General features: G+C 44.4%; 1 protein-coding gene and 1 long non-coding RNA gene across 5 annotated transcripts in view; one reads left to right on the forward strand and one right to left on the reverse strand.

Annotated features, from left to right (window-relative positions):
* Positions 1-873: 873 nt before the first annotated feature.
* On the reverse strand, positions 874-19,539 carry LOC138986251 (uncharacterized). Its single transcript, XR_011463109.1, has 3 exons — positions 19,446-19,539; positions 17,638-17,803; positions 874-13,991 (listed from the first exon to the last, which is right to left on the reverse strand). It is a non-coding gene; the product is annotated as an uncharacterized lncRNA (long non-coding RNA).
* The window catches only part of ZBTB44 (zinc finger and BTB domain containing 44), a 56,734-nt gene continuing 54,840 nt past the window's right edge, over positions 19,169-21,062 (forward strand). For 2 of the 4 annotated variants that reach the window (XM_070365190.1, XM_070365191.1), the window contains exon 1: positions 19,169-19,675. The gene's annotated coding sequence lies outside the window, so the exon portion shown is untranslated. The remainder of the gene's footprint in view (positions 19,676-21,062) is intronic. The other 2 variants (XM_014478327.2, XM_005887528.2) reach the window with 2 other exon arrangements.

A 21,062-nucleotide genomic window follows, 5' to 3' on the forward strand; every position in this document is an offset into this window, starting at 1 on the left:
GGCAAGACCCACAGAGCCCCGTAGACAGAGTGAGGAAATGTTCATGATAACAACTCATAAGACTAGTTAATGTTTGGATGTGAGTGATAGGAAAACTCTTGAGTTTCTAGCTTGGGAAATTTGGTGAGTGGTAAGACAGTTCACTGAAATGAAAAACCCAGAAGAAACGGGTCTGGGGCAAGAGAGGTCCTTTCCGTTCAGAAATGTTGCACCGGAGGCAACTGTGGAGCAAACACAAAATAGATGGCTATTTAGGTGTGGGGTTTAGGGAAAATGCTTGACATACATATAGATAGGAGAGCCCACTAAAAAGAAAGGAAAATGTGCCTTAAAGGAACCAATGTCTAAATGTACAATCACATTATAGAAGTAGTTATACTCCCATCCACCACAGGGTAACTCAAGGAATGGAGCAGGTCCTCTGTGGGACATCAAAGTCAAACCATATGAGCAGTCATTCACTCAGCCTTCCATGTAATAAGGCTTATGAGAATAAACTGATTATCAGTAAACCTGCCAACGTTCCAAAGGTTTTCATTCTGAAGCAAAGAGAACTTCTGATATATATCTTGTGTGTGGCAAATCAAATCCTAAATGTATATTTATATTTGAGATCGATCCTTTGGGCATCTTGTCAACAATCAGAAAAGAGTAGCTATAAAACAAAACAAAAATAAACCAAGTTTTAGTGTACTCTGTTCTTTTTTAAAAATAGGCATCTGTCCATTTTCCCCATATTTGTTCTTCTTTCCTTCCAGTGCTGACAAAAATGTTTCTTCCAAGTAGGTAGATTTTACCTACAGAATTCCAAAAAAATAACTGGATCACATTATATACAGGAGACAAAGACAAGGCTTTGAGTATGAAAATCCTGAGTTTGGATTTTATTCCATCATTTAAGCAACAAACATGTATGGATTTCTATATGATATGTCTTGTCCTAAATACATATATATACTTAGCTGAAAGTGCAAAGTGTTCATAGACCAATGAAGCGGCAGCTATGCAAACACAATATCACGAATAAGGTAATTTCTAGAAACTTGGGAAACACCGTTCACCTGACTCTGCTTTTTAGAAAAGCTTTACTGAGACTTGAAGTGGGAGATGTTCAGCAGGTAAGAGAGATGCTAAGAACTGTAAGAGACTAAAGGACACTGGAGAGATGGGAAACAGAGCGGGAGGGGATTCCTGGTAGAAAGTGAGACCAAAGTCTAGATGGCATTAGAAAGTAAACATTGGGTTCTAGTCATTTTTATAGGGCAAGTACATGAATGACAGAGATAGGTGTGAGGCTTGGCGCTCAAGCTGGTTCCACATCATGCACGTTCTTCTCGCTTTGTTGCCTGGAGGCACCATTGAGGCATCCTCCTTTCCCTCCACTTAGACACAGGAACTACTCCTCTGTGGGGTAAATACTGCCTTTTCATATTATTGCTGTCTCATATCTCTACTTCAGAAACTCACACTCATTATTTGGGGACTTTGACATTGTGTTCATATGTTCCTCTAAATTCTGTAGCATCCTGTTACTCAGGGGTTCTTCAGAGAAATAAAACAAACAGGATATAAAGGTACAGAGAGAGAGATTTTAAGGACTTAGCTCACACAATTGTGGGAGCTCACTTCAGTTCAGTTCAGTCGCTAGCAAGTCCAAAATCTGCAGGGCAGGCCAGCAGGCAGGAATTCAGGCAGGATTCCATGTTGCTGTTTTGAGGCAGAAACTGCAGCATTTAGGCTTTCAGTTGATCTAATGGAACACATCCACATTATGAGGGTAATTTGCTTTCAACAAAGTTGGTGTATATATGGGCTTCCCAGGCGGTGCAGTGGTAAAGAATCTGCCTACCAGTGCAAAAAACACAGGAGACACAGGTTCGATCCCTGGGTCAGGAAGATTCCCTGGGGTAGGAAACGGCAACCCACTCCAGTATTCTTGCCTGGAAAATTCCATGAACGGAGGAGCCTAGCGGGCTACAGTCCATGGGGCTGCAAAAAGTCAGACATGACTGAGTGACTGAGCATGCACATGCATGGTTTATACATACAGGAGCGGGCGGAGAGAGAATGTTAATCACACTTAAAAATACATCTCAGAAACATCTAGACCGGTGATTGGCCAAATCACTGGGTACCATAACCTAGGCCAAGTTGACACATAACATTAACTGTTGCACATCCTTTGAGACTTCTTTTTATAAACTGAAATATACTTGATTTGAAGCTTCCCTGATAGCTCAGTTGGTAAATAATCCACCTGCATGCAGGAGACCCCGTTTCAATTCCTGGGTCAGGAAGATCCACGGGAGAAGGGATAGGTTACCCACTTCAGGATTCTTGGGCTTCCCTTGTGGCTCAGCTGGTAAAGAATCTGCCTGCAATGTAGGAGACCTGGGTTCAATCCCTGGGTTGGAAAGATCCCCTGGAGAAGGGATAGGTTACCCACTCCAGGATTCTTGGGCTTCCCTTGTGACTCAGCTGGTAAACGATCTGCCCGAAATGCTGGAGACCTGGGTTTGATCCCTGTGTTGGGAAGATCCCCTGGAGAAGGGAAAGGCTACCCACTCCAGTATTCTGGCCTGGAGAATTCCATGAACTCTATAGTCCATGGGATTACAAAGAGTCAGACATGACTGACTTTTTCACTTCAACCTTATATCTTGGGTTCTAGAGCCATATTGCTTATATCTGAATCCTGATCTTTACTATCTATGTGAACCTGTGCAAATGGCTTACTTTCTCTTCAGTTTCTTAACTGTCAATTAGAGATAATTATAATATCTACTTCATAAGATAAAGATTATAAACAGCATTGTGAGAATTTAGGCCAGTACCTTGCACTCAGTAAATGTTAGTTATCTTCACTCTTTGTCTCTTATTTATTTTTCCCAAATTTGACTTCAATTTGTGATGAGTTGCTCAGTCATATCCGACTCTCTGTGACCCCATGGACTGTAGCCTGCCAGGCTCCTCTGTCCATGGGATTCTCCAGGCAAGAACACTGGAGTGGGTTGCCATTTCCTCCTCCAGGGGATCTTTGCATCCCAAGGATCGAACCTGTGTCTCCTGCATTGGTAGGCAGATTCTTTACCACTGAGCCACCTGTAGCTTCAATTCAGTGTTCTTCAATTCAGCATTTATTTTTTGCACACATACTATTAGGCTGGCCAAAACATTTGCTTGAATATTTCTGTAACATCTTATAGAAGAGTCCAAACAAACTTTTTGGCTAATCCAATATTTTCCAAGCATTAAATTAGGCTTAGAAAAAAATATGGTACCAAAGTAGACATGGTCCTGCCTTTTTGGATCTTTTAGTTTAATAAGGGAGGAGAAGGCGATGGCACCCCACTCCAGTACTCTTGCCTGGAAAATCCCATGGATGGAGGAGCCTGGTAGGCTACAGTCCATGGGGTTGCTAAGAGTCAGACATGACTGAGCGACTTCACTTTCACTTTTCACTTTCATGCATTGGAGAAGGAAATGGCAACCCACTCCAGTGTTCTTGCCTGGAGAATCCCAGGGATGGGGGAGCCTGGTGGGCTGCCGTCTATGGGGTCGCACAGAAGTGACTTAGCAGCTTAGCAGCAGTTTAATAAGGGAGGCAAATATTAAACAAATAATCACATCAGTTCAGTTCAGTTCAGTCACTCCGTCATGTCCGACTCTTTATGACCCCATGAACCGCAGCACGCCAGGCCTCCCTGTACATCACCAACTCCTGGAGTTTACCCAAACTCATGTCCATTGAGTCAGTGATGCCATCCAACCATCTCCTCTGTTGTCCCCTTCTCCTCCTGCCCTCAATCTTTTCCAGCATCAGGGCCTTTTCAAATGAGTCAGCTCTTCGCATCAGGTGGCCAAAGTACTGGAGTTTCAGCTTCAGCATCAGTCCTTCCAATGAACACCCAGGACTGATCTCCTTTAGAATGGACTGGTTGGATCTCCTTGCAGTCCAAGGGACTCTTAAGAGTCTTCTCCAACACCACAGTTCAAAAGCATCAATTCTTCAGTGCTCAGCTTTCTTTATAGTCCAACTCTCACATCCATAATCACATAGATAATCTTAATAGAAGTTATAGGATGTGCTATGAAGGACAAGTAGAAGGTAGTATAAGAGGTTATAACTGGAACACCAATCTAGCTTCCTTAAGAAAGTATTGTAAGAGTTAGCAATGGAAGAGTATGTTGGAGAAAGCTTTCTAGGTAAAGGGTCATGATCGAAGGCCTTTTGAGGCTTGGATATAGTGAGAAACAGAGGAGGAAAATATCATGACATGAAGCTGGAGAAACAGGCAGGGACCAGATGATTCAGGACCTCGAAAGATGAGTAGGGAGATGGGAGGCTCCCCAGGTGGCACAATGGTAATGTGGGAGATGCAAGAAATGCAGGTTCATTCCCTGGGTCAAGAAGATCCCCTGAAAATTCCACGGACAGAGAAGCCTGGTGAGCTTCTCTGGGTCCAGTCCATAGGGTTGCAAAGAGTGCAGACACGACTGAGTGACTGAGCACACAGCACAAGTAAGATTAATAAGGCACAAGATCTTGGAGGTTAGAAGAATTTTGGATCTGGATGGTAGCAGTTGAAAGAGTAGACAGGGCTAACAGGTACTTAGTGAAAGGGAAAGAATCAAGCATTTACCCTGCTTTTTCACATAAACTATACCACTATGCTGTGGAAAATTCTGAAGAGATGGGAATACCAGACCACCTGATCTGCCTTTTGAGAAATCTATATGCAGGTCAGGAAGCAACAGTTAGAACTGGACATGGAACAACAGACTGGTTCCAAATAGGAAAAGGAGTACGTCAAGGCTGTATATTGTCACCCTGTTTATTTAACTTATATGCAGAGTACATCATGAGAAATGTTGGACTGGAAGAAACACAAGCTGGAATCAAGATTGCCGGGAGAAATATCAATAACCTCAGATATGCAGATGATACCACTCTTATGGCAGAAAGTGAAGAGGAACTAAAAAGCCTCTTGATGAAAGTGAAAGTGGAGAGTGAAAAAGTTGGCTTAAAGCTCAACATTCAGAAAACGAAGATCATGGCATCTGGTCCCATCATTTCATGGGAATAGACGGGAAACAGTGGAAACAGGGTCAGACTTTATTTTTGGGGGCTCAAAAATCACTGCAGATGGTGACTGCAGCCATGAAATTAAAATATAGCACCACCTATGAGGGTATCTTGCCAAAAAATTAAACTTGAATCTGATAACATCTAGATCTTACTACCAATTTACAGAAAATAATAGAGGACAAGGTACCATGTTCAAGTATGCCTTGGGGATACAGCTGACAAAATCCAGATGGTGGCAAAAACTAAAGGACAAGCAACCTAGTCCCTTAAACAAAACAACAAAACAATCCTGGGAAAACAAAGGAAAAACAAATACAGATGACTTAAAAAAAAAAAAACTAACATTTAAGAGTCTATTAGAAATGTGCATAGTAACTGGATATTTTATGATACTGAGAAATTATTTTCATTGTGATAATAGCATTGAATTTAAAACCTTATCTCTTCTAGAAATACAGACTAAAATATTTACATAGAAAATCATATGGTATTAGGGATTTTCTTCAAAATAATATGGAAGGGGGAAAATAGATGGGGGTATGGATGAGGCAACTTTGGCCTTTGACTGGATTTGGGGGCTTGGTTATTAGGCACAAGTTTTAATACATTTTTAACTATTCTATGTTTTATATGTTCTAAATTCTTCACAATAAAAAAAGTATTTATATTAGAAGAAATCTAGAAAGCAAAATTGACATAAAATGATAATAAATTGGGTAAGGGAGATGTCAGGGATGACCCCAAGTTCTGATTTTTGTGCATGATTCTAAAATGGTATCCTTGAGTGATTAGAAAACAATGAACAAGAACTCAGTCTCCAGGAGAAGGCCATTTGTCATCTTGGACATGTTGAGTTTGAGATATCTCTGCGATAACCAAGCAAAGTGAAACTAGCAGATAGGCAAATCTGGAGCTAGGTAGAGAGATCTGGTCTAGCAGTGTGCATGTAAGAATCAATGGTTCAACTTCCCTGGTGGTCCAGTGGTTAAGAATCTACCTGCCTGGAGAAGGAAATGACAACCCACTCTAGTATTCTTGCCTGGAGAATCCCATGGACAGTGGAGCTTGGCAGGCTCCAGTCTATGGGGTTGCAAGACTCGGATATGGCTTAGTGACTAAAACCACCACCACTACCAAAATAACTATGGTGAAAATGCAGTAGTTTTTTTTTTTTTTTTTCCTTTATTTTAGTTCATGTCAATTATATTTTAAAATATTGAGCTAATTTTTTTATGGATAAACATGGTCTTTGTATTATGTTTGTGGCCACTATAAATGCACTGAACCTATTGTCGTTTTTTAAGGTTTTGTTCTTTTTTTAATTTAGGAGGGAAAAATGCAAGTAACAACTTACCAGGCATTAATTATCTTATTTTGGAGTTGAATTCTGTAATTTGAAAAAATTCAGTTAAACAAGTAATAATAATAAATTCAAAGTGATGTATTAAAAAAAAGAATCTGCCTGCCAAAGCAGGTATCACAGGTTGAATCTCTGGTCCAGGAAGATCCCACACGCATCAGGGCAACTAAGGCCATAAGCTGCAGCTACTGAGCCGGCTTGCTGCAACTACCGAAGCCCAAGAGCCTAGAGCCCACGCTCTAGAGCAAGCGGAGCCACCACCACGGGAACTCTGTGCACTACAATGAAGTGCGACCCTGTTTACTGCAACTAGAGAAAGACCACATGCAGCAATGAAGACTCCGCACAACCGAAAATAAAAAAGAATCAACGGTTCATAGAGTTCGCGTGAGTGGATGCATTTACCTGGGCTCCGTTTCTTAAAGTTGAGCATGGGTTTAAGTTACCTGGAGAGTTTATTTAAACACAGATTGCTAGGCCCCTATCCTAGAGCCTCTGAATCAATGGGTACAGATATGATTTAAGAATTCACATTTCAAAAGAAAAAAATAATAGTTCACATTTTTAACAATTTGACAGTTGATGTTAATGCTATGGTTCTGGAGACCACATTTTTGAGAACCACTGGCCTTGGAAGACAGTTAACATTGGTTCTCAACCCTGGATTCACACTGAGAATGTTGCAAAGACAAGGCAGGGAGCGTTTCAAGTTGGAGTGAGTGTTCAACAAGACCAAATACTGTTCAAAAGTCCAGTGAGACAGGGAATTTCCTGGCAGTCCAGTGGTTAGGACTCTATGGTTTCACTACTGTGGGCCCATGTTCAATCCTTGGTCAGGGAACTAAGATCTCAGAAGATGTACAAAATGAATAAAAAAAAAAAAAAGAAAAGTCCGGTAAGATGAGAGTGAAAATAAATATCCGTTGGATTCGTAGCATAGAAGTAACTGGTGACAGTAGAAGCTGGAGTGAAGGGAAAATCAAATTAGAGGTAATGAGAAATAAAGGAGATGCAAAAGTGAAGACAGTGAGTGCAGACAATAGTTTTGAGAAGTCTGGCTGTGAATCCTGTGAAGAAGAAGAAAAACAGTGTGGCGGGAGAGGAGAGGGGGCTGAGAGCAGACAAAAGCATGAACGGCAAACCACTAAGACCAAATCACAGTCTTCTTCCTTGAATTAAAAAAAAAAGTTAAACCACCAATTTGTGTTCTGACAATGAATTGCATTTCAATAGTTTCATCTTAAAGAACTAATGAGTCTTCAAAAATCAAAAGGATGGACTTTGTGGATATTCTGGAGTCCTGCAGAACAGGTAAGTCTACTGAAGCACAACTTTCTTCCCTGAGGTCACAGGTCTTGGGACACTCCCATACTACTATCTGATAAAACTGGCCCCCAGATTCATTTATTTCATAATATTTTATTAATCATGATTAATTCATTAAACATTTATCAAATACCTATTAGGGGCTAGACAGCTGGGCTCTGGGATTAAAGTGGTGAATGATGAGTGCCTTACAATGGTAATTAGAAGTGTTGGAGAAATGTGGGGTGCTCTAAAAATCTATAGCATAAGATCCAACACAAGCTGAGGAACCAGGGGAGGAGGTCTTTAAAGAGTGACTGTCAAAAAGAGAGCTGAATTCCATTTATGTGAAATGTCCAGAAGTGGCAAATCTGTAGACACAGAAAGTAGACAGGTCAGTGGTTGCTTGGGGCTGAGAAGCTGGGGAGGAAGGGAGAGTAACTTCTAATAAAAGTTTCTTCCTAGGGTGATAAGAAGGTTCAAAGATTGACTGTGGTGATGACTGTCAAATCTGTGCATGTACTAAAAAACACTGAACCGTAGCTCTTTAAATGGATGAACTGTATGGTATCTCAAAATGTTCATTGTTGTTCAGTTGCTAAGTCGTGTCCCACTCTTTGTGACCCCATGGACTGCAGCACATCATTTTTTCCTGTTCATCACTATCTCCCAGAGCTTGCTCAAACTCGTGCTGGGTTGGATGAAGCACAAGCTGGAATCAAGATTGTCAGGAGAAATATCAATAACCTCAGATATGTAAGTAACACCATCCTTATGGGAGAAAGTGAAGAGGAACTGAAGAGCTTCTTGAAAGTGAAGGAGGAGAGTGAAAAAGTTGGCTTAAAATTCAAGATTCAAAAAACTAAGATCATGACATCCAGTCCCATCATCTCATGGCAAATAGATGGGGAAACAATGGAAACAGTGACGTACTATTTTCTTGGGCTCCAAAATCACTGTAGATGGTGACTGCAGCCATGAAATTAAAAGACACTTGCTCCTTGGAAGAAAAGTTATGACCAACCTAGACAGTATATTAAAATGAAGAGACATTACTTTGCTGACAAAGATCCATCTAGTTAAAGCTGTGGTTGTTCCAGTAATCACATATGGATGTGAAAGTTGGGCTATAAAGAAAGCTAAGCACCAAAGAATTGATGCTTTTGAATTGTGGTGTTGGAGAAGACTCTTGAGAGTCCCTTGGACTGCAGGGAGATCAAACCAGTCAATCCTAAAGGAAATCAGTCCTGAATATTCATTGGAAGAATTGATGCTGAAACAGAAACTCCAATACTTTGGCCCTTGATGGGAAGAACTGACTCATTCGGAAAGACCTTGATGCTGGGAAAGATTGAAAGCAGGGGGAGAAGGGGACAACAGAGGATGAGATGGTTGGATGGCATCACCAACTCGATGGACATGAGTTTGAACAAGCTCAAGGAGTTGGTGATGGACAGGGAAGCCTGGCGTGCTGCAGTCCATGGGTTTGCCAAGAGTCAGACATGACTGAGAGGCTAAACTGAACTGATATCTATTGAGTCAGTGATGCCATCCAACTATTTCATCCTCTGTTGCCCCCTTCTTCTCCTCCCCTTAATCTTTCCCAGCACCAGGGTCTTTTCCAATGAGCTGGCTCTTCACATCAGGTAGCTAAAGTATTGGAGTTTTGGCTTCAGCATCAGTTCCTTCCAATGAATATTCAGGATTTATTTCCTTTAGGATTGACTGGTTTGATCTCATTGCTGTCCAATGAACTCTCAAGAGTCTTCTCCAACACCACAGTTCAAAAGCATCAATTCTTCAGCGCTCAGCTTTCTTTACAGTCCAACTCTCACATCTATACATGACTACTGGAAAAACCAGAGCTTTGACTAGACGGACCTTTGTCAGCAAAGTGATATCTCAGCTATTTAATATGTTGTCTAGATTTGTTATAACTTTTCTCCCAAGGAGCAAGTGTCTTTTAATTTCATGGCTGCAGTCACCATCCACAGTGATTTTGGAGCCCAAGAAAATAAAGTCTGTCACTGTTTCCATTGTTTCCCCATCTATTTGCCATAAAGTGAAAGGAATGGATGCCATGATCTTCAGTTTTTGAATGCTGAGTTTTAAGTCAGCTTTTTCACTCTCCTCTTTCACCTTCATCAAGAGGTTCTTTAGTTCCTCTTCACTTTCTGCCATTAGAGTGGTATCATCTGCATATCTGAGGTTGTTGATATTCTTCCTGGCAACCTTGATTCCAGCTTGTGTTTCATCCAGCCCGGCATTTTGCATGACGTATTCCGCTTATAAGTTAAATAAGCAGGTGATAATATACAGCCTTGACATACTCCTTTCCCAATTTGGAACGGGTCCATTGTTAAATGTTAGGTTCTGTTGCTTCTTGTCCTGCATACAGGTTTCTCAGGAGACAAGTAAAGTGGTCTAGTATTCCCATCTCTTCAAGGATGTTCCACAGTTTATTGATTGTGATTATTTGATTGTGATCCACACAATCAAAGACTTTAATGTAGTCAATGAAGCAGAAATAAATGTTCTTTTGGAATTGCCTTGCTTTTTCTATGATCCAGCAGATGTTTGCGATTTGATCTCTGGTTCTTCTGCCTTTTCTAAATTCAACTTGTACATCTGGGAAGTTCTCAGTTCATGTACTGCTGAAGCCTAGCCTGATGGATTTTGAGTAAAATCTTACCAGCATGTGTGCTAAGTCACTTCAGTCATGTTCAACTCTTTGTGACCCTATGGACTGCAATTTACCAGGGTACTCTGTTCATGGGATTCTCCAGGCATGAATACTGGAGTGGGCTGCCACACCTTCCTCTAGGGGAGCTTTCCAACCCAGGGATCGAACCCGAGTCTCTTACATCTCCTGCATTTGCAGGCAGGTTCTTTACACTAGCACCACCTTGTAGGTCAGATAGCATGTGAAATGAGCACAACTGTATGGTAATTTTAACATTCTTTGGCATTGCCCTTCTTGGTACTGGAATGAAAATTTACCTTTTCCAGTTCTGTGGCCACTGCTGCGCTTTCCAAATTTGCTGGCACATTGAGTGCAGCACTTTAACAGCATCGTATTTTAGGATTTGAAAGAGCTCAGTGGAAATTCCATCACCTCCACTAGCTTTGTTCACTAGCTTTCTAAGGCCCACTTGACTTCACACTTTAGGAGGTCTGGCTCTAGGTGAGTGACCACACCACTGTGGTTATCTGGGTCATTAAGATCTTTTTGTACAGTTCTTATGTATATTCTTGTACTTCTTAATTTCTTTTGTTTCTGTTAGGTCCTTGCTGTTTCTGTCCTTTATTGTGCCTATCTTTGCATAAAATGTTCCTTTGGCATCCCCAATTTTCTTGAAGAGATCTAGTGTTTTCCATTCTATTGTTTTCCTCTACTTCTTTGCATTGTTCACTTAGGAAGGCTTATCTCTCATTGCTATTTTCTGGAACTCTGCATTCAGTTGGGTATATCTTTCCGTTTCTCCTTTGCCTTTCACTTCTTTCCTCAGCTATTTCCTCAGACAGCCACTTTGAGAACCCCATGAACACAATAATGTTCATCAGTTCAGTTCAGTTCAGTTCAGTCACTCAGTCGTGTCTGACTCTTTTCGACCCCATGAATCGCAGCACGCCAGTTCTCCCTGTCCATCACGAACTCCCGGAGTTCACTCAGACTCATGTCCATTGAGTCAGTGATGCCATCCAGCCATCTCATCCTCTGTCGTCCCCTTCTCCTCCTGCCCTCAATCCCTCCCAGCATCAGAGTCTTTTCCAATGAGTCAACTCTTCACATGAGGTGGCCAAAGTACTGGAGTTTCAGCTGCAGCATCATTCCTTCCAAAGAAATCCCAGGGCTGATCTTCAGAATGGACTGATTGGATCTCCTTGCAGTCCAGGGGACTCTCAAGAGTCTTCTCCAACACCACAATTCAAAAGCATCAATTCTTTGGCGCTCAGCCTTCTTCACAGTCCAACTCTCACATCCATACATGACCACAGGAAAAACCATAGCCTTGACTAGACGAACCTTTGTTGGCAAAGTAATGTCTCCGCTTTTTAATATGCTATCTAGGTTGGTCATAACTTTCCTTCCAAGGAGTAAGCGTCTTTTAATTTCATGGCTGCAGTCACCATCTGCAGTGATTTTGGAGCCCCCCAAAAAGAAAGTCTGACACTGTTTCCACTGTTTTCCCATCTATTTCCCATGAAGTGATGGGACCAGATGCCATGATCTTCGTTTTCTGAATGTTGAGATTTAAGCCGACTTTTTCACTCTCCTCTTTCACTTTCATCAAGAGGCTTTTTAGTTCCTCTTCACTTTCTAAAATTCAGCTCAGTAAACTTGAGGCTCTAATTCAGCTTCTTCGAGGATTCCTAAATCAGGTAGTAGCCCATCTGTTAGGAAAAGTGTGGTCTGAGGGATTGTACAAAATGGAAGGTTTCACAGAAAGAAGAATGAGGGCAAAGGATTTTTAATAAAACAATATGAAGGATTATCTTTAGGCCAGAGCATCTTCTTGGAGAAGGCAATGGCACCCCACTCCAGTACTCTTGCCTGGAAAATTCCATGGACAGAGGAGCCTGGTAGGCTGCAGTCCATGGGTTCGAGAAGAGTCGGACACGACTGAGAGACTTCCCTTTCACTTTTCACTTTCATGCATCGGAGAAGGAAATGGCAACCCACTCCAGTGTTCTTGCCTGGAGAATCCCAGGGACGGGGGAGCCTGGTGGGCTGCCGTCTATGGGGTCACACAGAGTCAGACACAACTGAAGTGACTTAGCAGCAGCAGCAGAGCATCTTCTTCTGTGGGAGAGAGGGATAGCAAGGGTGTTACCATGCAGACTGCTTGTCTTCCTGGGGTGGGATGGGGTGGGGAATCCAGCAGGTCCATATGACAGACTGCCTCACTAGTGTTGACTTCAGACTTTCAAGTTCAGTTCAGTCACTCAGTCATGTCTGACTCTTTGCGACTCCACAGACTGCAGCATGCCAGGCCTTCCTGTCCATCACCAACTCCCAGAGTTTACTCAAACTCATGTTCATTGAGTCGGTGATGCCATCCAACCATCTCATCCTCTGTCGTCCCTTCTCCTCCTGCCTTCAATCTTTCCCAGCATCAGAGTCTTTTCAAAGGAGTCAGTTCTTCACATCAGGTGGCCAAAGTATTGGAGTTTCAGCTTCAACATCAGTCCTTTCAATGAATATTCAGGACTGATTTCCTTTAGGATGGACTGGTTTGATCTCTTTGCAGTCCAAGGGACTCTCAAGAGTCTTCTCCAACACCACAATTCAAAAGCATCAATTCTTTGGTGCTCAGCTTTCTTTATGGTCCAAGTCTCACATCTATACATGACTACTGGAACAACCATAGCTGTGACTAGACGGATTTTTGTCAGCAGAGTAATGTCTCTGCTTTTGAATATGCTGTCTGGGTTGGTCATAACTTTTCTTCCAAGGAGCTGCTGCTGCTTCTGCTGCTAAGTCCCTTCAGTCGTGTCTGACTCTGTGTGACCCCATGGACTGCAGCCTACCAGGCTTCTCCATCCATGGAATTTTCCAGGCAAGAGTACTGGAGTGGGTTGCCATTGCCTTCTCCATTCCAAAGAGCAAGTGTCTTTTAATTTCATGGTTCCAGTCACCATCTGCAGTGATTTTGGAGCCCCCAAAAATAAAGTCTCTTACTGCTTCCCCATCTATTTGTCATGAAGTGATGGGACCAGATGCCATGATCTTAGTTGTCTGAATGTTGAGTTTTAAGCCAACTTTTTCACTCTCCTCTTTCACTTTTTATCAAGAGGCTCTTTAGTTCTTCTTCGCTTTCTGCCATAAGGGTGGTGTCATCTGCATTATCTGACGTTATTGATATTTCTCCCAGCAATCTTGATTCCAGCTTGTTCTTCAACCAGTCCAGCATTTCTCATGATGTACTCTGCATATAAGTTAAATAAGCGGGTGACAGTATACAGCCTTGACGTACCCCTTTCCAGATTTGGAACCAGTCTGTTGTTCCATGTCCAGTTCTAACTGTTGCTTCTTGACCAGCACACAGATTTCTCAGGAGGCAGGTCAGGTGGTCTGGTATTCCCAACTCTTCAAGAATTTTCCACAGTTTGTTGTGATCAACACAAAGGCTTTGGCACAGTCAGTAAAGCAGAAGTAGATGTTTTTCTGGAACTCTCTTGCTTTTTTGATGATCATGGATGTTGGCAGTTTGATCTCTGGTTCCTCATAGGGGACTGGAATGCAAAAGTAGGAAGTCAAGAAATACCTGGAGTAACAGACAAATTTGGCCTTGGAGTACAGAATGAAGCAGGGCAAAGGCTAATATAGAGTTTTGCCAAGAAAACACACTGCTCATAGCAAACATCCTCTTCCAACACACAAGAGAAGACTCTACACATGGACATAGCCAGATGGTCAATTCTGAAATGAGACTGGTTATAGTCTCTGCAGCCAGAGATTGAGAAGCTCTATACAGTCAGCAAAAACAAGACCGGTAGCTGACTGTGGCTCAGATCATGAACTCCTTATTGCCAAATTCAGACTTAAATTGAAGAAAATAGGGAAAACCACTATTCATGTATGACCTAAATCAAATCCCTTATGATTATACAGTGGAAGTGACAAATAGATTCAAGGGATTAGATCTGATAGCCAAAGTGCTTGAAGAACTATGCATGGAGGTTCATGACATTGTACAGGAGGCAGTGATCAAGAACACCCCCAAGAAAAAGAAATGCAAAAAAGGCAAAATGGTTGTCTGCGACTTCCAAACTGGTTGATTAACATCAATTCCCGGTAAAGGTTGAAACTAAATTAGGTCAAGTACTAAATCTAGTTTTGCTATCATGGGCTTCATCAAATTAATGTCAATTGGGTGTGTGGTTTTTCTCTTTAAATACTTATATATGTAAAAGAGATGTCAACTGAGAGGAATTAGCTAAGGAACAAAGTGTATATACACAGAGGGAATCATGTACTCATTGGAGGAAAGTGTGTGGCATTTTGAAGATTCAAAAAAAAAAACCCTGCAGCTAGCACATTCCTTTAAAGAATATAATGAGAGTTGAAGCTGAAGTTATATATTGAACAGGCTCATGTTATGTAGCTATGAAAGCCATGACAAAAGTTTGAGATTTTATCCTAAAAACAGTACTCCCAGTGAATTTAAGGTTCTTTCTTTGCAGCAAAAGAATTTACAGACAAGCAGGGAGGTTAAGAAAGTAAGAGCTTATTTAAGAGAAGGGAGTGGCAGAAGACAAAATGGCTAGATAGCATCATAGACTCAATGGACATGAATCTGAGCAGTTTCCAGGAGATACTGGAAGACAAAGACCAACAAAATGTCTGTTTAGTCAAAACTATGGTGTTTCCAGTGGTCATGTATGGACGTGAGAGTTGGACCATAAAGAAAGCTGAGCACCGAAGAATTGATGCTTTTGAACTGTGGTGTTGGAGAAGACTCTTGAGTGTCCCTTGGACTGCAAGGAGATCCAACCAGTCCATCCTAAAAGAAATCAGTTCTGATTATTCATTGGAAGGACTGATGTTGAAGCTGAAACTCCAATACTTTGGCCACCTGGTGCAAAGAACTGACTCCTTGGAAAAGACCCTGATGCTGGGAAAGATTGAAGGCAGAAGGAGAAGGGGATGACAGAGGATGAGACGGTTGGATGGCATCACTGACGCAATGGACATGAGTTTGAGTAAACTCTGGGAGTTGGTGATGGACAGGGATGCCTGGCGTGCTGCAGTCCATGGGGTCTCAAAGAGTCAGAAGCAACTCAGCTACTGAACAACGATGCTCTCAGAGGGCAAACAGGTGAGGAGCTGCTGCCCTGTGTTTCTTTGGCAAGTTGGTTATGAGGGGCATACAAATGAAGGGGCAGAATATTCACTGGGGAAGGAGTCTAGGCACTGTATTCCTTAGAATAAAAATTTTCATCCCAGCTCCATTTTCCTGAGGGGAGGAGGGATTTTTGTCCTTTAGCTTAAATCAGAAGTGTCATCATCACTTCAGAGCATGATTGGTACTTATCTGCAAGGCTAATTTTATTGTAAGAACACAATGAGCAAGGTTACAGTTGGATGCAGGAGATTCCCGCTTTTCCCCACCTTTCTTTGTCTGATTCCAAGTCACTTATCACCTCAAAAGGGTGGTTTCCTGTCTGTCTGGAGGTTCCTGTTTTTCTTTGTCTGCCCGTGGACCCCCGCTGTTTACAAGCGTTGCAAGATTTCCTGCCACCTGGTCCCTGCCCCCATTCTCTGCTCATACCTAGCTATCTGCCTGCTGTAACAACAGGAAGCCATTGTTGTGTGATACCAAGCATTGTAACTCCCGCTACCATGCAGAGTGAAGAGAGGGGGCAGTATATTTGGGAAACCAGGTAGTCGGTATTACAATTCTCTGGACACAAGGTATTGGTTGTTGTTAGATTAGGACGGTGGCCATAGGAATGGCTTCCCTGATAGCTCAGTTGGTAAAGAATCCGCCTGCAATGCAGGATACCTGGGTTCAATCTCTGGGTTGGGAAGACCCCCTGGAGAAGGGAAAGGCTACCCACTCCAGTATTCTGGCCTGGAGGATTCCATGGACTGTATGGTCCATGGGGTTGCAAAGCATTAGACATGACTGAGCAACTCACACAGGAGTGGACAAATTCAGCAGGACATGTTGATGGGTTGGAACTGAGATGTGGCAGAGCACTGAAGCTGATGTGCTCAACTGGACAGATGATGAACTGAGAATACTAGAAAAGGTCCAAGTTTCAGGGTTGGGGAGCAAGATTAATTTTGTTAATATACTTAGAACACTAATGAGGGAGCAAGGGTGCTGTGTGCAGTAATGAGTTCTCTACTGGAATTATCCAAGTTGGACCAGAGATCTCTGAGCTATGTGTTCACTGTTTGTGCTTTGAAGTAAGTTGTGGACTAAATAACCAAGTTCCTATTCAGCCCTAATGGTCGACCACAAGCTAGTGCCATTTCTGCAGAATTTGGTTCCCCAAACAGTTCACGACTAAAATAAAACCCTCTTCGCCTGGAATTTGAATTCCTCAGAATCACCCACACTAGGTTAATAATTAAAGGTTCCTCATACTGTCTACCTGTGTTTGTTTCACCTGTGTGCAGGATTCTAGTTTCACAAAATCCTCCCAGCAGTATTATTTAATCTAGTGTCAAAGAAAGGTGTATATATTCCACCAACCCAAGGACAAGTCTCTACTAGCCCAAGAAGGTGGGAGGCTGCAGAAGCCACAGAAACTGACCCTGCCCAAACCCAAAACAGAGGAGAGGACTCCTACAAAGCTAACCTTTGTATTTTTTCTCACACCCTATCCAAGCATGGCTCAGCTGGTAAAGAATCCACCTGCAATGTGGGAGACCTGGGTTTGATCCCTGAGTTGGGAAGATCCCCTGGAGAAGGGAAAGGCTATCCTCTCCAGTATTCTGACCTGGAGAATTCCATGCACTGTATAGTCCATGGGGTCGCAAAGAATTGGACACGACTGTGCAACTTTCACTTCACTTCATCCAAGCATCTAGCACTGTGCCCTTATGGCCCCACAGCCTTCAGGTAGCCCCACAGTGTGGCCCCACAGATCATCGACTGATCCTCCAGTCCTAGGGTGGGGGTGCAGTGAGAGGATGCTAATTTTCAAACATAAAATCAAAAATAGAAAAGTATAAAAGGGGAGAAGAAATAAGAGAGTAATATATATTTTGTGTTAGGGCTGTCTCCTCAGTCCCCAGGGAAGCAGTAAACGCTTCCCTAGTGGTCCTTTATCGATTGTCCTATTAGATGCTCTAGAAGTCGAAGGGATTTGTTTGACAGCTTTATTCCCACCCGATTCTTCTCCAGGTGCTAAGTTGCACACCTACCCTAACACAAGGCCCACCAGGACTTCAGGCTCCTGCCCTTCCTTCAGACTTGCTCTGTTGCTGCTGTTCCTCTAAGGGTAAGCATTTCGCCTTCTTTTCCTTCTGCTTCAAATCTCAGCAGAAAACTTTCTGGGCCTCACTTGCATCTTCCTGACTTTCCTCATCTCTGAAACGGGAATAATAAACACGACGGTGGGAGTAACAGTAAAACTGACCTATTACAATTGTTGTGAGGATTAAACATTACATATACTTGAAAATCTGCTGGAAACCGCAAAAGACTATAAAGTTAGACGTTGTTTTCTGGCTTTTATTTCTAAAGTATATTTCAGTGGTTGGAATGGGTGGGTACCAGGGTGCTGTTCTCTCAGGGAGATTAATGCCAGGCGTCGCCAAGCGTTTCAGAAGAAAACGCCACTCTGCTTCAAAAGGGACGTCAAGCCCACCTTGCACAAAGGCTTTTGGTGGTCTTTCGGTGCAAGAGCTGGGGGCGTGGGAACACCATGTATGCAGATGCGGGGCGCCTCGGGAGTCGCAAGCCGCACCCTCTCCGCCCCCGCGCAGGCCTCCGCTCGCCCGGGGCGCGCTTCTTCCCACAGCCCCGGGCGCCCTTCCTCCCCGGCCGCCTGGGGACGATAAGGCATGGGGTCTCGGGAGCTCTAATCCTGGGCGCGATTCTGCAGGTGACGGAGAACTCTCGAGGCCCCGGCAGAACTGATCACTTCGGGGCGTCCGGAACACGCCCTCGTCGGAAAGTCAGGTTAGTGGAGGTGGAACCCAAGGAGGCTCCAGGTGTGGAAGGAACAGGCCTAGATGGGAAGCGGCTCTAGGTGCCCTCGTGTTGGGGGAACGAGGTGGATCTCGCCATCCATTTCAGAGCTGGACGTCCCGCCAGGCGGCCCAGGGACTTTCTAGAACAACCCCATGCGCCGAGGCCGCAGGGAGTCGGAAGCCGGCCGGGCGCGGGAGCCGGCGGGGCTCGGCGTCCTCACCTGTCTGGGGCCGCCTCTCCGCAGGCCTCAGTTTCCGTGTGTGAGAAATGGGCTGACTACGAGCTCACCCTCTCACCGAGAGAAAGCGGCTGGGGTGTTCCGGCTCAGCGCCTCTACAGAAACCACTCGAGAAAACAGAGTCTGTTTCGGTTTTAGTTCAAAGAAGAAAAAAAAAAAAAAAAAAAGCAATAGCTGTGAACCTTGCCCAGAAATGCTTGTCAGGTTGAGCGAGAAGCCGGCTAAGCGAACGAGCATAGGAAGGACGAATTGGCCAGGTGGCGGGTAAAGGTAACTCGGCACTTGTGAAGATGCACCGGCCGTATCAGCCCCGGCTGTCTCAGGAGACTGAGTCGCACACGGTTGAAGTAACAGATACCGAGAGCGGCCTCCTCTGCGCTTGCGCAGTACCCGCGTCTCCCCCCCACCCCGAGCTCGCGCCCCACCCCCGAGCTCGCTCGCGCCCCGCCTACTCGCCCTCCCCTTCCCCAGCCCGGCCGCCCGCGCAGAGCATTGTGGGACACAAACAAAGTGCCCCCAAACAGGCTGGAGTGAGCCGAGCGGCAACGGCGGCGGCGCCGGCCCGCACGCGCGCGGCGGCGGCTCCCTCCCAACCTCCCCCTCCCTCCCCCTCACTCCCCTTCCCCTTCCCCACCCCGCCCCGCCGGGAAAACGCGAGCCGTCGCCGCGCTCCCCAAACCGCTGCCTGCCCTCGGCCAACCGCCCCCAACGGCCGCCCGCGCGTGGCTCGCCGGGCCCCCTCGCTCCTCCCCTCAGGCCCCCGGAGCGCTCCCCTCCCTCTGCCTCGCTCTCTCGCACCTCGCAGGGTTGCCGCCGTTGGGGGCTGCCATGCCCCTGCCGCAGGCTGTCCACGGGCCTAGGCGCGGCGGCCCGAGATAGGGTCCCCTCCGCCTCCCGGGGGAGGAGAGAGGCAGCGGGCCGCGCGCTCCGCCCCCTCCCCCCGGGCCGCCGCCACCTCGCCGCCTCAGCCTGGCGGGGAGGAGGAGGAGGAGCAGCAGGCCTCCGGCCTCCGGCACCGCCGCCCGCAGGTAACCGGGAAGGGAGGGCAAGGCCGGCCCTTCCTCGCCGCCCGTGCCCTCGGGCGGCCCCCCATCTGGGTGCTGGGCGGAAGGGAACGCCGGGTCTCATCACCCCCATCCGCCCCGGGAGACACCCCGCAGGTTCCCCTCAAAGGCGTCTAAGCCTTCAGGGAGGAGATTGGCCCTGCGCCCCGCCGTCTGGGAGATTTTACCCCGATCTCCCAGGGCGCCCCTCGACCGCGCGCGCGTGTGCTCAGCACCCTGACCCCGAGGAGGCGGGGTGCTAGCGTCTCACCTGGTCGAGCCGAGACACACAGCTCCCCCCCTCTCCCCCGCTTCTTTTTCTTTCGTATTGGAAAGAAAGGGGTGGCATTTATTTAAAAAACGAAAACCTTTTTTCTTCCCAACCTGGGGCACAGTCTGCGTCTAGTCGTTTTCTGCTGGCCTAACCAGAAAAGGGTTACCTGCGAGTGAAATGATGAGTACGTTAGAAGGAAACGGCATGCTTGTTAGTGGTTTGAAGCTTAACCAGAATTTAGAATAAAGCCTAATAATGGTGTGCCTTATTGGAACTTAATTGTAGAAATGAAGGCCAAAGCTTACATTTTTTTCGGCATGTAAGTGAATTATAGATTTTGGTCAAGAAGACATTCTAACTTCCACTTATTTTCTTACTGTTTTATTCGGATAGAGGCTAATACCAAAAGCAGACTTCACAATTTGAGAGCTACTAATAGTTTGGATAGGTGGGTTTTTTTTTGTCTGGAGAGTTTCAGTTGGAATTACTGCATTTAAAAAAATACTGTGTATATCTTCATTTATACAGTCAGTTGCTCCCATTACTTCCCTTTGACTGCCAATGGATATTTAATTTTACCTGATGTAGTTTCCTAATCATAGAATGTGGCAATAATGAAGGGAATGTTTTGTTATTATATGTTTTGTTATTGTTATTATTATTGTTAGTCTTATATTTATCAGTGTTTGCATTAATTATGAGAACCTTTTCCATATCTGATCTGATTTGCAGAACAACCTAATGACTTAGATGATATTGAGTTTTACAGGTGAGAGAAACTTAAGTAATGTTAAGTAACTTGCTTTAGGCCACACAACTAGTGATAAAGGTGAGATTTATACCCAGATATGTTTCCAGTGTAGGTGTGTTTTCTACTGTACCTTCAGTACAGGTACACCTTTTTTTTTTTTTAACACTTATTTATGAAAAATAATCAGTCTCTTTGAAATTGAGGAAAAATTTCAATGAATATCCCAGTACCTAAGTTCTGTGATTGACATTTCTGCCATGTTGTTCCCTCCCTTTCTGTGTGTAATCACTTGAAAGTAAATTGCAAACACCATGACACTCCAATATTTCCTCCTGCGGTTATACTGA

Source organism: Bos mutus, chromosome 29 (assembly GCF_027580195.1).
Source record: "Bos mutus isolate GX-2022 chromosome 29, NWIPB_WYAK_1.1, whole genome shotgun sequence".
NCBI classification, from domain to species: Eukaryota; Metazoa; Chordata; class Mammalia; order Artiodactyla; family Bovidae; genus Bos; species Bos mutus.